Below are 14165 nucleotides of genomic sequence, written 5' to 3'. Positions count from 1 at the left end.
GCCGACGTCCCAGTGCGCATGCCCGGAGCCCCCCTCCCCCGCGCATGCTCACTGGGACAGGAGCGGACATCCCGCCAGTTCCTTCTGACCGCCACGTTAGCCCCTCAGGAGGGACCGTCAGCAGCGGGGAAGGTCGGGCGGGTAGTGTGACTGCACAGATGACCACTCGAAGATCATCAGTTACAGGTAGGAAACCTGTTTATCTTCTTCGTGGTCTCTGTGCATCACACTGATGGGAGACTAGCAAGCTCAAGCCTACCTGGAGGCGGGTGCGACGGTCCATCACGAGGAGACGGACTGCAACACAGCGTGGCCCACGGCGGAAGCTCGTCTCTGCCCCAGGTCCAGCGCGTAGTGTGTCACGAAGGTGTGAGCTGATGCCCAAGTGGCAGCTTTACAGATGTCCTGCAGGGCCACTCCCTTCATGAACGCAGCCGAGGTTGCCATTGCTCGCGTGGAATGAGCCCGTAGAGGGCCGGGCAGCGGCCGCTTGTGGAGCATGTAGCACAGGCGAATCGCCCCCGTGATCCATTTGGACAGACGCTGCGAGGAGATCCGCAGGCCCGTGGAGGGTCCAGCGTACGACACAAACAGTCTGGGGTCTCTCCGCGACTGACTTGTGCGGTGGAGATAAAAGGATAGCGCCCGCTTAACATCCAGGGCGTGAAGGCGCCGTTCTGAGTCATTAGCCGGCACCGGAAAATAAACCGGCAGAAAAATTTCCGAATTCAGGTGGAACGGGGATACCACCTTTGGTAGGAACTTAATGTCAGGGCGGAGCATCACCCCGTCCGCTGAGAAATTAAGGTAGGGGGCATCGCAGCGGAGCGCCGCCAGCTCCCCCACCCTCCTCGCCGAGGTGATGGCCACCAAGAAGGCCGTTTTCCAGGCCAATAGGTGAGGAGAGCAGGAGGCCATAGGCTCGAAGGGTCTTCCCGTCAAGGCCCTCAGGACCAGGGGCAAGTCCCAGGCTGGGGCAGGGCTCCGAACTGCCGGGTACAGTCTCATCATGCCCTTGAGGAACCGCTTTGTGTCCGGGTGCGTGAAAACCGACCGGCCCTCTATATTCCGATGCTGTGCCGAAATGGCCGCCAGGTAAACCCGCACGGACGACTGGGCGAGGCCCTTGTCCAGCAGCGCAATCAGGAAGTCAAAAATCACGGGCAGTCCCGCTCTACTGGGAGGTACAGAGCGACTGGCCGCGAACTCCGCGAACTTCGCCCACTTAGCCGCGTACGACTTCCTCGTGGATGCCTTTCGCGCGTTCATAATGACAAACTGCGCCCTGTCCGAAATCACAGGCGCCATGCCGTCAGCCTGAGATGTGGCACGTCGTGATGGAGGATCCTGCCCTGGTAGGAGAGGAGAAGGTCCGGGGCCTGTGGGAATCGGTAATACCTCCCCTTGGCCAGTCGTAGGACCAAGGGGAACCAGTGTTGTCTCGGCCACCATGGCGTCACCAAGATCCCCTGTGGGCGTTCCCGTAGAAGTTTCTGCACGACCTTGGTTAACAATGGGATAGGTGGAAACAGATACACTGTGTGGTGAGTCCAGGGGATTAGGAGACCGTCCCCGAGGGCCAAGGGGTCTGCACCCCCCCTGCAGCAAAACAGGTCGCACTTCGTATTGTGCCTCGTAGCGAACACATCCAGCTCCGGTGTCCCCCAGCTGTGGAAGACCGGATCCAGGAACTCCGAGTTCAGTTCCCACTCTTGAGACAGGGCTCCTCCGCGACTGAGGAAATCTGCCTGCACATTCTTCACTCCCGGCAGGTGGGCTGCTTGTAGGGAGACCCCCAGCGATCTGCACAGCTCCCACAGCAAGATGGCCAATTTGCAGAGGTTGCGGGACACCGTCCCCCCTTGCCTGTTGACGTACGCCACCGCTGTGGTGTTGTCGGTCAACACCGCTACTGCTTTTCCCTGTAGAAGAGTCTGGAAGGAGAAGATGGCGTGGAAGATGGCCAGGAGCTCCAGCAGGTTGATATGCTGTTGACTGTAGCGACTCGGCCACCTGTCCCCCACGCATATTCCCCCCATGTGGGCACCCCAGCCCCATAGGGATGCGTCCGTTGTGATCGTTAGCACTGGTACTGGTTTGTGGAAGGGGGCTCCCTCCACTAGGCACTGTTTTTGACCCCACCAGCTTAGGGACTCCATCACCTCCGGCGGTACCGTTAGGAGTCTGGAGTACGGCTCCAGGTTGCATTTGAAGCTCCTCAAGAACCAAAGCTGTAGAGTCCGCATCCTCAGCCTTGCGAAGGGGAGCACCGCCGTGGTGGCTGCCATAAGTCCTAACAGTCTCTGGATCTTTCGTGCTGAAACCACCGGATTCTGCCGGAAAGCCGCTACCATTTGCACGATGGCATTCGCGCGGTCTGGAGGGAGGAATGCCTTGCACTCCGTTGAGTCCAATATCGCCCCTATGAATTGCACGCGTTGTGCTGGCTGGAGATGGGACTTCTTCTGGTTTATTTGGAGTCCCAGTTCTTCCACCAAGGCAAGGGTGATTTCTATGTGCCGCAGCAAGGACTCCCTGGACTCCGCCACCAGGAGCCAGTCGTCGATGTACGGGAAGAGTGTTACCCCTTGCTGTCTCAAGTGAGCGGCAATCACCACCATCACCTTGGTGAACACCCGAGGGGCCGTGCATAGTCCAAAGGGAAGAGCCCTGTATTGGAAGTGCTCCTCTCCAATTGTGAAGCGGAGGAACTGCCTGTGGAAGGGATGGATCGATATATGGAAATATGCGTCCTTTAGATCGAGCGTGGCCATCCAGTCCCCTTGTCCCAGCAACGGGAGGATATACTGTAGGGTTGTCATCCTGAACTTGTCGCATCTTACGAATCGGTTCAGGGCCCGCAGGTCCATAATTGGCCGACGACCCCCGTCCCGCTTCGGGACTGCAAAATATCGGGAGTAGAAGCCACGCCGGAGTTGTTGCATAGGGACCCTCTCTATCGCGGCCTTGTCGAGGAGGGAGCATACCTCTTCCCGGAGGGTTTGCGAAGGAGGGGTGTAAACAAAAGTCGGGGTGGGTGGGGGGTTGGTAAACTCTATCCCATAGCCCTGTTGAATAATTGACAGCACCCAGCGGTCCGATGTGATGCGGGCCCAGGCAGGGAGGAAACGTGCCAACCGGATACTGTGCAAGTCCACAGGGCCATACGGGGGCGGGAGGCAGTCAAAGGCCCTGCTTTTGTTTGGAACCCTTCTGCCTGGGTACCTGGGTAGAGGGTGGCGAGTACTTAGGTTTCTGCTGGTACTGGGGCCGCGGAAAAGCTGGCTGCTTGGAGCGCCATTGCCGCTCTGGCGACTTTGAGTAGGGCTTCTTGTGCCACGTCTTTGGCCACTGTCTCTTGGCTGGAGTGCGGGGGCTTGTTACTCCCAGGTTCCGAGATGTCTTTATACTTTTGTCTAGCTCTTGCAAGACCGAGTCCGTGTTTGAGCTAAACAATCCCGAGCCATCGAACGGTAGATCCTCCACGTAGGCCTGCGTGTCGTGTTGCAGTGCCGTGGAACGGAGCCAGGAATGTCTGCGTAGGGCGATAGCAGTGGTCAACGTTTTGGCGCACGTGTCCCCCGAGTGTTTTGCTGAGTTCAGCTGTTGTTTTGCGAGGGCCATGCCCTCCTTTTGCAGCTTCCTCAGTGAGGTCTTCGCCTGCTCCGGGATGGAACCAAGAATGGTGGAGACCTGGTCCCATAGGGCATATTGATATCTGCCCATACAGGCCGCATAGTTTGCAACTTTGACTCCCAGTGAGCCTGTGGTATACAGCCTTCTTCCTATTGCATCCAGTTTCCTACCCTCCTTATCGGGGGGCGTGGAATGGGTCTTTTTCGCCTTAGACGAAGAGGACACTACCACTGAGTTCGGTCTCGGGTGCACGTACAGGAACTCTGCTGATGACTCCTGGATCCTGTACATATGGTCCAACCTGCGAGAGGACACAGGCGTGGACGCCGGCTTGTCCCATGAGGACTTGGCAGTCTGCAACATGACATTGGTTAGAGGCAGTGCCACAGCGGTGGAAGTGTCCTGTTGCACGATGTCGAAAACCGTATCGGTAACGACCGGTTGTGGCTGGACCGTCGGGAGCGAGAGGGTTTGAGCCATCCTCTTTACTAAGTCGCCATAGGACTTGAGGTCCTCCGATGGCGAGATCGGCTGTTCCTCCGAGGTCTTTCCCGGTGGCGATGGCTCATCCGGCGACGAAGGCCCTCCTTCGGGAGACGAACCCCCCGGCGACCTGGGAGACTCGTCCGGGGAGTCGGACAAGTCCGATGGCTGCACCGGCTTCGATGGAGATGCTGGGGCTGTCGGGGTCGACCTCGGCTTTAACGGTGGGGTGAAGTCTTGCTCCTTCGTGCGTGGTTCTAGGGGTTTCGACACCGACGCCGACGGGGCCGTCTTCACCGTGCGAAAGGACGTGCGGGACCGGTAAGATGTCTCAGAAGCTAGGTCCCATTCGGGTTGTCGCGGCGGCAGCCATGGGTAGTGAGGCTGCATTGGGTAAGCCCCATACAAATACTGCCATTGTCTCTGGTCCCACGGGACGTGGGACGGGGCTCCACGAGGCGATCGGCCTTCGTCCTTGCCGAGGGGAGATCGTGACCTGCTGGCTGAACGGTCTCGAGGCCGATCACTCGGTCTGACCAGTGGGCTTCGCTGTCGAGGGGTGCTTCGGCCGAGAGGGCTGCGGTCGGTACCGACCCTTTGGCCCGATTCTATGTCCGAATCAGAGTCCGAAATGACCAGCTGCGTCGACCTCGAGTCTAGAGGAGTGCCGGAGTGGCGTATCGGGGACGCGAAGAGCTTTAGCGGAGGGACTATCGGAGCCGAAGGGTCCACGGGAGACACCGGTGCGGAGAGCGGCGCCGATTTGTGTCTCTGTTTCTTGTCCTTCTTCCCCTTTACAGCTGATGCCCCTTTCTCCTCCTTGCGCCTTTTAGCTGGCGTCGAGGATTCCGAGGTCACCGCAGCGCCCGACTTTTTCTTAGGGCGGTCGGTGTCGGGAGGGGTCTGGTCGGTGTCGACCGACTTCGGTGCCGACTGGTCGGAATGACCGGAGGGCTGTTCCGCCTGCTCAGCCTGCTGGCGACGAGGGGAAAGAGCCTGCTCCATCAGTGCCGCTGCAAGTCGGGCTGCCCTGTTCTTCCTCGTTTGGCGCGAAAACCTGGCGCAATGAGGACAGGAGTCAGGACGGTGCCTCTCGCCCAGGCACAGTAAACACAGTTCGTGCCCGTCCGGAGGGGCGATTTTACTCCCGCACGAGGAGCAGCGGCGAAAGAACCCCCACCGTCTTTCCATACGAGGGAAACGAACGGCGGGGAAAACGAAAGTAGGGAGAGGGGGCCCCGCAGGGCGGGAAAAAACTACCCCGCTCTCCCGCAGCTATACTAACTATCTAAAACTACACTATAACTACAACTATAACTACAACTATCTAACTAACAATAATAGAAGAAAAAATTCTATCCAAGAGTAAGTTCACCGACCGTAGCAGAGAAGATCGACTGATCAGCGCGGCGGTCAGAAGAGAACTGGCGGGATGTCCGCTCCTGTCCCAGTGAGCATGCGCGGGGGAGGGGGCCTCCGGGCATGCGCACTGGGACGTCGGCGCGGAAATCCGCAGCTTTTGAAGTTTACCGATCGAGATCGGCGCTGGCGCCTACTCCCATCAGTGTGATGCACAGAGACCACGAAGAAGATCCAGGGGATCCCCTGCCTCCACATGGGCATTGGCAACCCTACGTAGCACTGATATTTTTATTTTCCAGGATAAGACCATAATTGAAATTCCCTTAACTCCCACTCAAATACGATTCTGGCAGACCTTATTAAATGATTATATCTGGGATTTTTTTAAAAAAAAACAGCCGAGATCACTAATCAACCCTATTAAACAAAGGGGCCTTTCATACCCAGACCTCGGGAGATACTGGGCAGCCCCACAATTGGTTAACATACTCAAAATGACACAAACTGAAAATGTCTCTGATTAGGTTGGAATAGAGGAGGAATTTTTGAAACCTCGCCACTTGAGAGAACTGATCTAGAATACTCCCAAGAGAAGGCCAAGCTCGATATATGATGAGTTTCTATCAAGCTCACTTAAGCAATGGAACAAATTTATCCAGGTAAGTCCCCAATTCTGCCATTCATGAAACAAGCCTGGTCCCCACTAGTCGAACATACAAATGCCCTTCTAAAATGGAGAATTAACAATGTGGTTAAACAAAAACAAGAGACCTTTAGATAAGCAGAAATTGAGACAAAGATAGAAGGGCATTTGCCATGGGTTGAAGTTATTTGGTGGGGTGGTTAAGTGCACAGACTTATCTGGGAGAGCCAGGTTTGACTCCCCACTCCTCCACACACACCTACTGATGTGACTCCTCCACACGCACCTGCTGATTGGGTCAGCCACAAGTTCTCTCAGAGTTGTTCTGCTCAAGAGCAGTTGCGGGAGAGCCCTCTCAGCCCCACCTACTTCATAGTCCCCAGCACTCACTCTGCTTCTTGGTTCTGCAGTTGTTCAGACACGCGGCGGCAACAGCAGTGCCCCTTTTTCCTTTCACTGCCGAGGCTGGGAAGTCTTTCACCTCAGAGCGGTACACGCAAGACAACCTAGTTGCCTCCCAATCTACATGCCAGCCCTCTTCCTCCTCTCTCTCCAAGCCAGCTGCGCCCCTTCGTTGGCAAACCACTGCTCCCCATGCCTGCTTTCACCAACCCCCTCACGATTGTTGTTTGGTGCAGGAGTGGCAGCACTGCCCACTCAGCTCCACCCCTCATATGAGACTCCCCGAGCTTTTAATGCAGACTTTGGAAGCATCCAGGTATATTTGGCGGTCAGGGGGTGTTTACTGAAAGGTGGTACTTACGCAGCCATTGCAGTTTCACGGGGTGTCCAAGAAATGCACTGGTTGTGTGGACTAGTCCACCAGGGCTTTGGTTGAGCCATTTGGTGCAGTAGTTAAGTGCATGAACTCTAATCTGGGAGAACTGGGTTTGATTCCCCACTCCTCCATATGCACCCGCTGGAGTGAGCTTGGGTCAGTCACAGTTCTTGCAAAGCTGATCTCTCAAGAGTATTTCTCAAAGAGCTCTCTCAGCTCCATCAACCTCACAGACATTGTTCCCTCTAAGCTGTGGAGTGTTGTGAGCAAAAATGCTACTTCATGAGCTACCGGTATTAAAGTTGCGAGCTACTGCATAAATTAGTTTGCTTGGGGGCCATTTTTCCTGAGGTAAGACAGAAATGTGTGAGCCGGAGGCTAAAAAACTGAGCTAGCTCACACTAACTCAGCTTAGAGGGAACACTGCTCACAGGATGTGTTACCGGGAGAGAAAGGGAAAGGAGATTGTAAGCTGCTCTGAGACCAAGTGAAATGCAGGGTATAAATCCACTATTTTCTTCTCCTTTACATCTGCTTGGCACCCTCTCCTTCACCCCCCCACAACGGAATGCTAGCACTGCCATCCTGTTCTTAAAACGTTTAAACGTTGTGAATGTTTTTATATACTATGTTATTTTAACTGTTTTGTATTAAATTGTTGTAAACCGCCCTGAGCGCCACACAAGCAGGGAAGGTGGTTAAAAATCCCATTTAATAAATAAATAGCGCCGTTGATGTTGGGGTGAAAAGTGGTTGAAAATGTCATCAGTAATAGGTACAGGATAGGCAGCAGTTGAAGAGTCAATGTGCTGAGTCTCCAAGGAACGTGTTTGCATACTGCGGTGCCAACGAGGGGGCGCTCATGACCACGCCATTAACCTGAAGTTCCACCATCCTGAATAATTTTGCATCATCTGTGAACTTGGCCACTACACTGCTCACCCCTAGTTCCAGATTTTTGATAAATAATACCGGCCCCAGTATTGATCTTTATGGGGCCCTACTGCTTGCTCAGGTGGTTCAAAAGACTTGCCCAGCCCCCTGGTCCAGTCCGTTCAATATCTTCAAACATGTACAGCCGGCAATTTGTTAGGCTGTGCAGCCGGTCAGTCCATAGTGCTACAGGTTTGTACTAATTTCCCTGTTTTGCTTTTAGCTTCTTCAAGCTCTACATAAAGAACTTCAACCATGGGTAAGAACGCCAACAATTTTGCTCAATGAATAACCAACAAGTGGTCCTCTTGGAGCTCTTTGGAGTCAGTAGGGCCCCATAAAGATCGGTATTGGGGCTGGTATTATTTATCAATTGTAGCTTCCCTGGGAACGTTCCAGTAATCAGTGTTCAGTCTGTTCAATATCTTCAAACATGCACAGCCCGCAATTCGTTAGGCTGTGCAGCCAGTCAGCCCACAGAGCAAAAGGTTTGTACTAATTTCCCTGTTTCGCTTTTAGCTGAGGCTGAGTGAGAAAAAGATCTCGGGATTGTAGTGGACAGCTGCAAGAAAGTGTCAACCCACTGTGCTGCAGGTGAGAAAAAGGCAAACTTGGTGTTAGGGATTATTGGAAAAGGGATTTATTAAGAATAAAACAGCCAATCTAATGTCCCTGTATAGATCTATGGTGAGGCCTCATTTGGAATGAGAGCCACATGTGACTCTGTCACACATATTGTGTGGCTCTTGAAGCCCCCACCGCTCCATCGGCTGGAGAAGGCATTTCTCACTTCTCCAAGTCAAGCCAGCTAGCGGCTTGGAGAATGCATTTCAAGTTAAAATTGCTTTCTTTCCACCTCTCCCTCTCCATCTATTTGCCTTCCTTCCTTCCGGTTCTCAAACATCCGATGTTTATTCTATGCAGATCTCACATTAAGCAACTTTGGCCACCCCTGCTGCGAACAGTCTTGGTCACCGTATCTCAAAAAGAACACTGCAGAGCTCGTACTTCACTTCACTTCCCAAGATCTTGTTCACACACGCTACACAGGGAGCTCTAGAATCTTAACTTTTCATTCCAAAACCATGGCTTCACTTGGAGGACCGTGCTGGTAAGAGGAATACAATTACACTGAAAACAGACCACACAAGGGGAAGATGGCTGCCACTGTAGACGTAGTCATTTATTGCATATGTCAGTACACAAAAATAGAAGTTGAATTTTGTAAAAGGAAAGCCAATGTACTGTAAAAATTAAAAAAAGATATCCCAACAGAGTAGAATGAAAATGTCTGCCTGGTGCTTTTTTTTGTTTGCGCATAACATTAAATGCTCAGGTCTAAAAACACACAAAATGACAAGACGCAGCTTGTGAATGTTTTATCCCATAGAGGAAAAAATCCAATGTATATTCCCTTATAATATTTGAGAACAGCCTGATCCTAAACATGCTTACAGCAAGGCTCAGATTCATTACCACTTGCTTTATAATAAGCAATTTTAGGATTGCAGCATTTCCGTTGGATAGTAAACATTTCTTATATGTAAACATAAAATTCATTACATCTCTGCAGGTTTCTGTTGTAACCTGTAAACCCTCTACGTTATTTAAACCAGAATCCTCCAGTTTTATTCCACTCTGCGCAGAAGGTATCAGTTTCCGTTTTGGCAAGGATTCAGTTTTGGCAAGAATTCTCCTAGAGTTTGAAAGTCAAGTAATTCCTTAAAAAATCCTAATAAGAGGCTAACTGTATTCCATTCCAGCTTAGGCGTCTGAACTTCATAGATGCAGCAGGCTGAAAAATATATTGGCAACAACAGAAATCCCCACACCCCAACGCAGTTATTTGAATTGCAAGGTCCCGCTGGTTTCAACAAGTTTGTTTCCTAGTAATTCCTACACTGCAACCTGCAGAGAGTATAAAATCCCCCAGACTCAGTAGCTTGCAGAGTGGTATCATGTTATTTACAAAAAAATACACGCCAACTGGGCTTCACAAACTTGTGTTATGTCAGTTGTAGATTTTTTGGGCTGTGTGGCCGTGGTCTTGGCATTGTGAGACCTGATATTTCACCAGCAACTGTGACTGGCATCCTCAGAGGTATAACCCAGAAAACTGGAGTTCTCTCTGGGTCAAATTTACTAATGAAGGCCGATCTTGCTTAGCTTCTGAGATTTAATGAGATCGGGCTAGCCGAAGCCATTCATTGAGTCATATTTGACCCAGAGAGAACTCCAGTTTTCTGGGTTATACCTCTGAGGATGCCAGTCAGTTGCTAGCGAAACATCAGGTCTCACAATGCCAAGACCATGGCCACACAGCCTGAAAAATCTACAACCACCAATGGACTCCAGCCGTGAACGCCTTTGACAACATATTGTGTTATATTATTTCAAACACTGCACTAAGGCTGGCCTCATTTTGAAACGGAATGGTAATAAATACTTTTGGCAACAGACAAGCCTTCCAGCAAAGGTCCGGCATGAATGAGGTGTGAAAATCTTCTAGCTTCAAGCCTACATCCACCACCTATCACTAGGAAGGAGCTAAAGGTGGACGGTGTTGCAGCACACGCAAAACTAGATCAAGCACAACAGAAAACCTTCCTGGAAAATGTTCGTTTCAGGTGCAAAGGACTACCCAGTTATTCAAGTGTAATGAAAATATTGAATCACTATAGTCTAAATCAGGGGTGGCCAAACTTGCTTAATGTAGGAGCCACACAAACATCAGACGTTTGAGAGCTGCAAGACATGAACGGCGGATGTTTGAGAGCCAGGAGAAAGGGAGGCAAATAGATGGGGGAAGGTGGAAAGAAAGCAGCTTTAACTTTAAATGCATTCTCCAAACCGCCAGCTGGCTTGGAGAAGTGATTTAAAGGGCCAAATGCCTCTCCAAGCTGGCCAATGGGGCAGTGGAAGTATCAAGAGCCACACAATGTGTGTGAAAGAGCCACATGTGGCTCCCAAGCCACAGTTTGGCCACCCCAGGTCTAAATTCTGCTGTATCTCAAGAGATACATAAATAAAAAAAAAAATCAAGAGGAGCAGGCTGCATTTTTCAACAAACTACCTTACTTCTGAATTAAAAATCACAATCACCCCAAGATGTTCTGCCATTCGTTCACTGAGAGGTCAGCATTGTTTACTGGCAGCGGCTCTCCAGGGTCTCAGGCTGTGGTCCTTCACATCAGCTGCTGCCTGCCAATGCTGGGGATTGAACCTGAGACCTTCTACATGCAAAGCAGAAGCTCTTCCGCTGAGCCATCGCCCCTTCCCTGCTCTTGCACTGCTCAGAGCTGCTGCACTAGTGCAGAAAGTCCTGGGATCACGGCTGGTGAACAGGAGAAGGGCTTAGTGAGTTTCCTGTAAAAGCTGAGAGCAGAAATGTTTTCAAAAATCAAACAAAGGTAGCACTCCCCCCCCCCATACCTCACCCCTATTGCACAGTATTCCCCCCCAAAAAGCTATCATGTAGAAGTGCTGCAGCACCCGGCATGTATCAAAACGTTTTTTAACGATCTCCCTTGCTCCTATCTGTAATGCAACAGACGTTAATGTGGTATCAAAAGGGGAAGCTGAGAGAAGCTGCTGGAACTGGGGATGTCAGACGGAAGGACCACAAAAAAAAAAACAGAAAACAAAACTGAAAGCAAATATCCTTCAGTGGTATTTATTCTTAGTTATCATACTGTGCCAAGGCCCAGCTCCATGGGGTCAGAAGTCCAGGTCTGCTGTGTTCTCCAGCAACCTTTATAGGTAGGCCTTTGGGTGTTGGAAGAAGAGGAAACATTAGATCTCACCCAAAGCCCTTTCTCTCTGCCTGCCTACTCTTCCACAATCATGAGAGAGGAGTCTAGTTCATCCAGAACTCACCCCTGGTTTGCCTTTAAAAAGAACAGCTGGGGGTGAGTTGGCCCTGGGCTTCCCCAATTCTCCAAGGGATGGGGCCGATGGCTTGGGGGACCCTAAAGCAAGCAGGACTGGCCCTCAGGCAGGGACAGCCCTCCCAACAGCCCTTCCCTTCCCCCAGTGGCTTAAAAGGCTGTTCACCCAGGGTGGACCTGTGGGCACAGTGCATAAATGTAAGAGCCGCATAGAATAAGCATCAGATGTTGGAGAGCTGAAAGACATCCATGTCAGGGGAGGGAGGAAGGAACATAACATAAGAGAAGCCACGTCGGATCAGGGCCAACGGCCCCTCCAGTCCAACACTCTGTCACACAGTTGCAAAAAAAAAAAAACCCAGGTGCAGAAGGAACGAACTATAAGAGAAGCCATGTTGGATCAGGCCAATGGCCCATCCAGTCCAACACTCTGTGTCACAGTGGCCAAAAAAACCCAGGTGCGGAAGGAAAATAGATGGGGAAGGGAGAGGTGGAAAGAAAGCAATTTTAACTTTAAATGAGTTCTCCAAGCCAGCCAATGGGGCAGGGGGGTCTTTGAGTCACATAACGTGTATGAAAGAGCCACAGTGGCTCCTGAGCCATAGTTTAGCCACTCCTGAGCAATACCGTGCCCTCGTGAGACTAACAGACAACTCCCAGAGCCATGCTGTCTCATCTCCATTGCTACTATCAGCCTCCCCCCGCCCCCACTTGCCTCAGTGAAAGCTCAAGGCCTGGAAATGCAGGTGCTGCACCCACAACTCAAAAGTCTTCCCCCAAAGGTGCTGCTAAGTACAGGGAAGGGGATCCCAACTCCAGACAGAACGATTCCCCTTCCTCTGGAATACATGCGTGACCCTATCTTTCCTTCGATTCTCCCCAAACCAGACATGAACAGCACCATTTCAGGGAGAAATTTTTAAAATGTCATTTCAAAACGCAAGGGATAGAAATGCCTTCTAAAAGAGAATTCTGAAAGGTCCATGTAAGGAAAACAGCATTTTTTTTCCTGGGGGGGGGGGGAATACCTAGTTCCAGTTTCCTACTGAGCATGGGGCTTACAAATGAGAAAAGCATGGAGGACATGGTAAGACTGAGACGAGAGCACGAAGATCGAAGTCCCATGTGACTCTTGCCCCTGATATCATCACCATTGGGTTTGGCACATTTATACCTCAATCCTTCAAAGTATAGATCCAAGAGGGCAGCTGTGTTGGTCTGAAGCTGTAGAAAAAAGTAGGAGTCAAGTTGCACCTTTAAGACCAACAAAGTTTTATTCAGAATGTAAGCTTCCGTGTGTGCATGCACACTTCTTCAGACGAGGAATCAGGTACAGCGAGCAGAGTTACATAGAGCTGGTATGTATGGCTGTATTCTAAACCACTGCCTGCCAGCTATATGTAGCTCTGCTCACTGTACCCGATTTCTCGTCTGATGAAGTGTGCTTAGAGCGCACGAAAGCTGAAATTCTAAATAAAACTTTGTTGGCCTTGACTCCTACTTTTTCCTTCAAAGTATATCCTTCAGACTTCCTCGTTAGTCAGTACACTTCAGATTCTGGCCTTTAGCAATATACGTGGTCTTGTCATGTTCCAAGGTAGGCAGCACAACGCGGACAACTAAGCAAAAAGTGATCTTTCACACAAATCATGCAAAAGGCACAAAATGCTCACGGATCATTTCTTCCAGCAACCCCCTCTTTAAAAAGAAAAAATACAAATTTTGCATGGAAAAAAAGGGGGTACCTGAAAGCTTATGATGCCCCATTTGTCTCTTAAGAAGTTAACTACAACAGCAGTCTCCTGTCCCTTCCGTACAGCAACGGCCTTTTGTGGGGCTGACCTGCAGCAGGACCTCGGGCGAAAAGGCCACGAAAAGCACAAGCCAAGGATTCGGAAAACAGGGGCTCCCCTAAGCGGAAGGCCAGCAAACACTGCACAGCGCTCCCTCTACGCTGCAGTCCTGTGAGCAAAAATTCTACTTTGTGAGCGGCTGGCATTAAAGTGGTGAGCTACTGCATAAATCAGAGTGCTCTTGGTGTTGGGATGTGGCCTAATATGCAAATAAGTTCTTGCTGGGCTCTTTCTACAAAAAGTCCCCCATGTGGTGATGTCAAGGGGTGCAGCCTAATAGGCAAATGAGTTCCTGCTGGGCTTTTTCTGCCAAAAAAAGCCCTGCCAACAGGTCTGGGACCAAGCAAGCAAGCAGCTCTGGAGAGGGGGGGGGGGAGGACAACTGGGAATCTGTCCCACCTGGACACTATAAACTGTTATGGGACTTCAGTGGGCTGATTTCCCACAACTCCCTGTCCTCCTCCTCCTCCCTTACACTTAAAATCGCATAGGCAATGACATGCTCCATCATAAAACAGACTGGGGAGGAAGAGAATGCCCTTTTATGGATAAAGCAGCATTTGAATGCCCCCCGCCACATTCATTAAAGC

The sequence above is a fragment of the Heteronotia binoei genome, chromosome 1 (assembly GCF_032191835.1).
Source record: "Heteronotia binoei isolate CCM8104 ecotype False Entrance Well chromosome 1, APGP_CSIRO_Hbin_v1, whole genome shotgun sequence".
Lineage (NCBI taxonomy): Eukaryota > Metazoa > Chordata > Lepidosauria > Squamata > Gekkonidae > Heteronotia > Heteronotia binoei.
The sequence above is the reverse complement of the archived record's forward strand: the minus strand, read 5'-3'. Positions refer to the sequence as shown.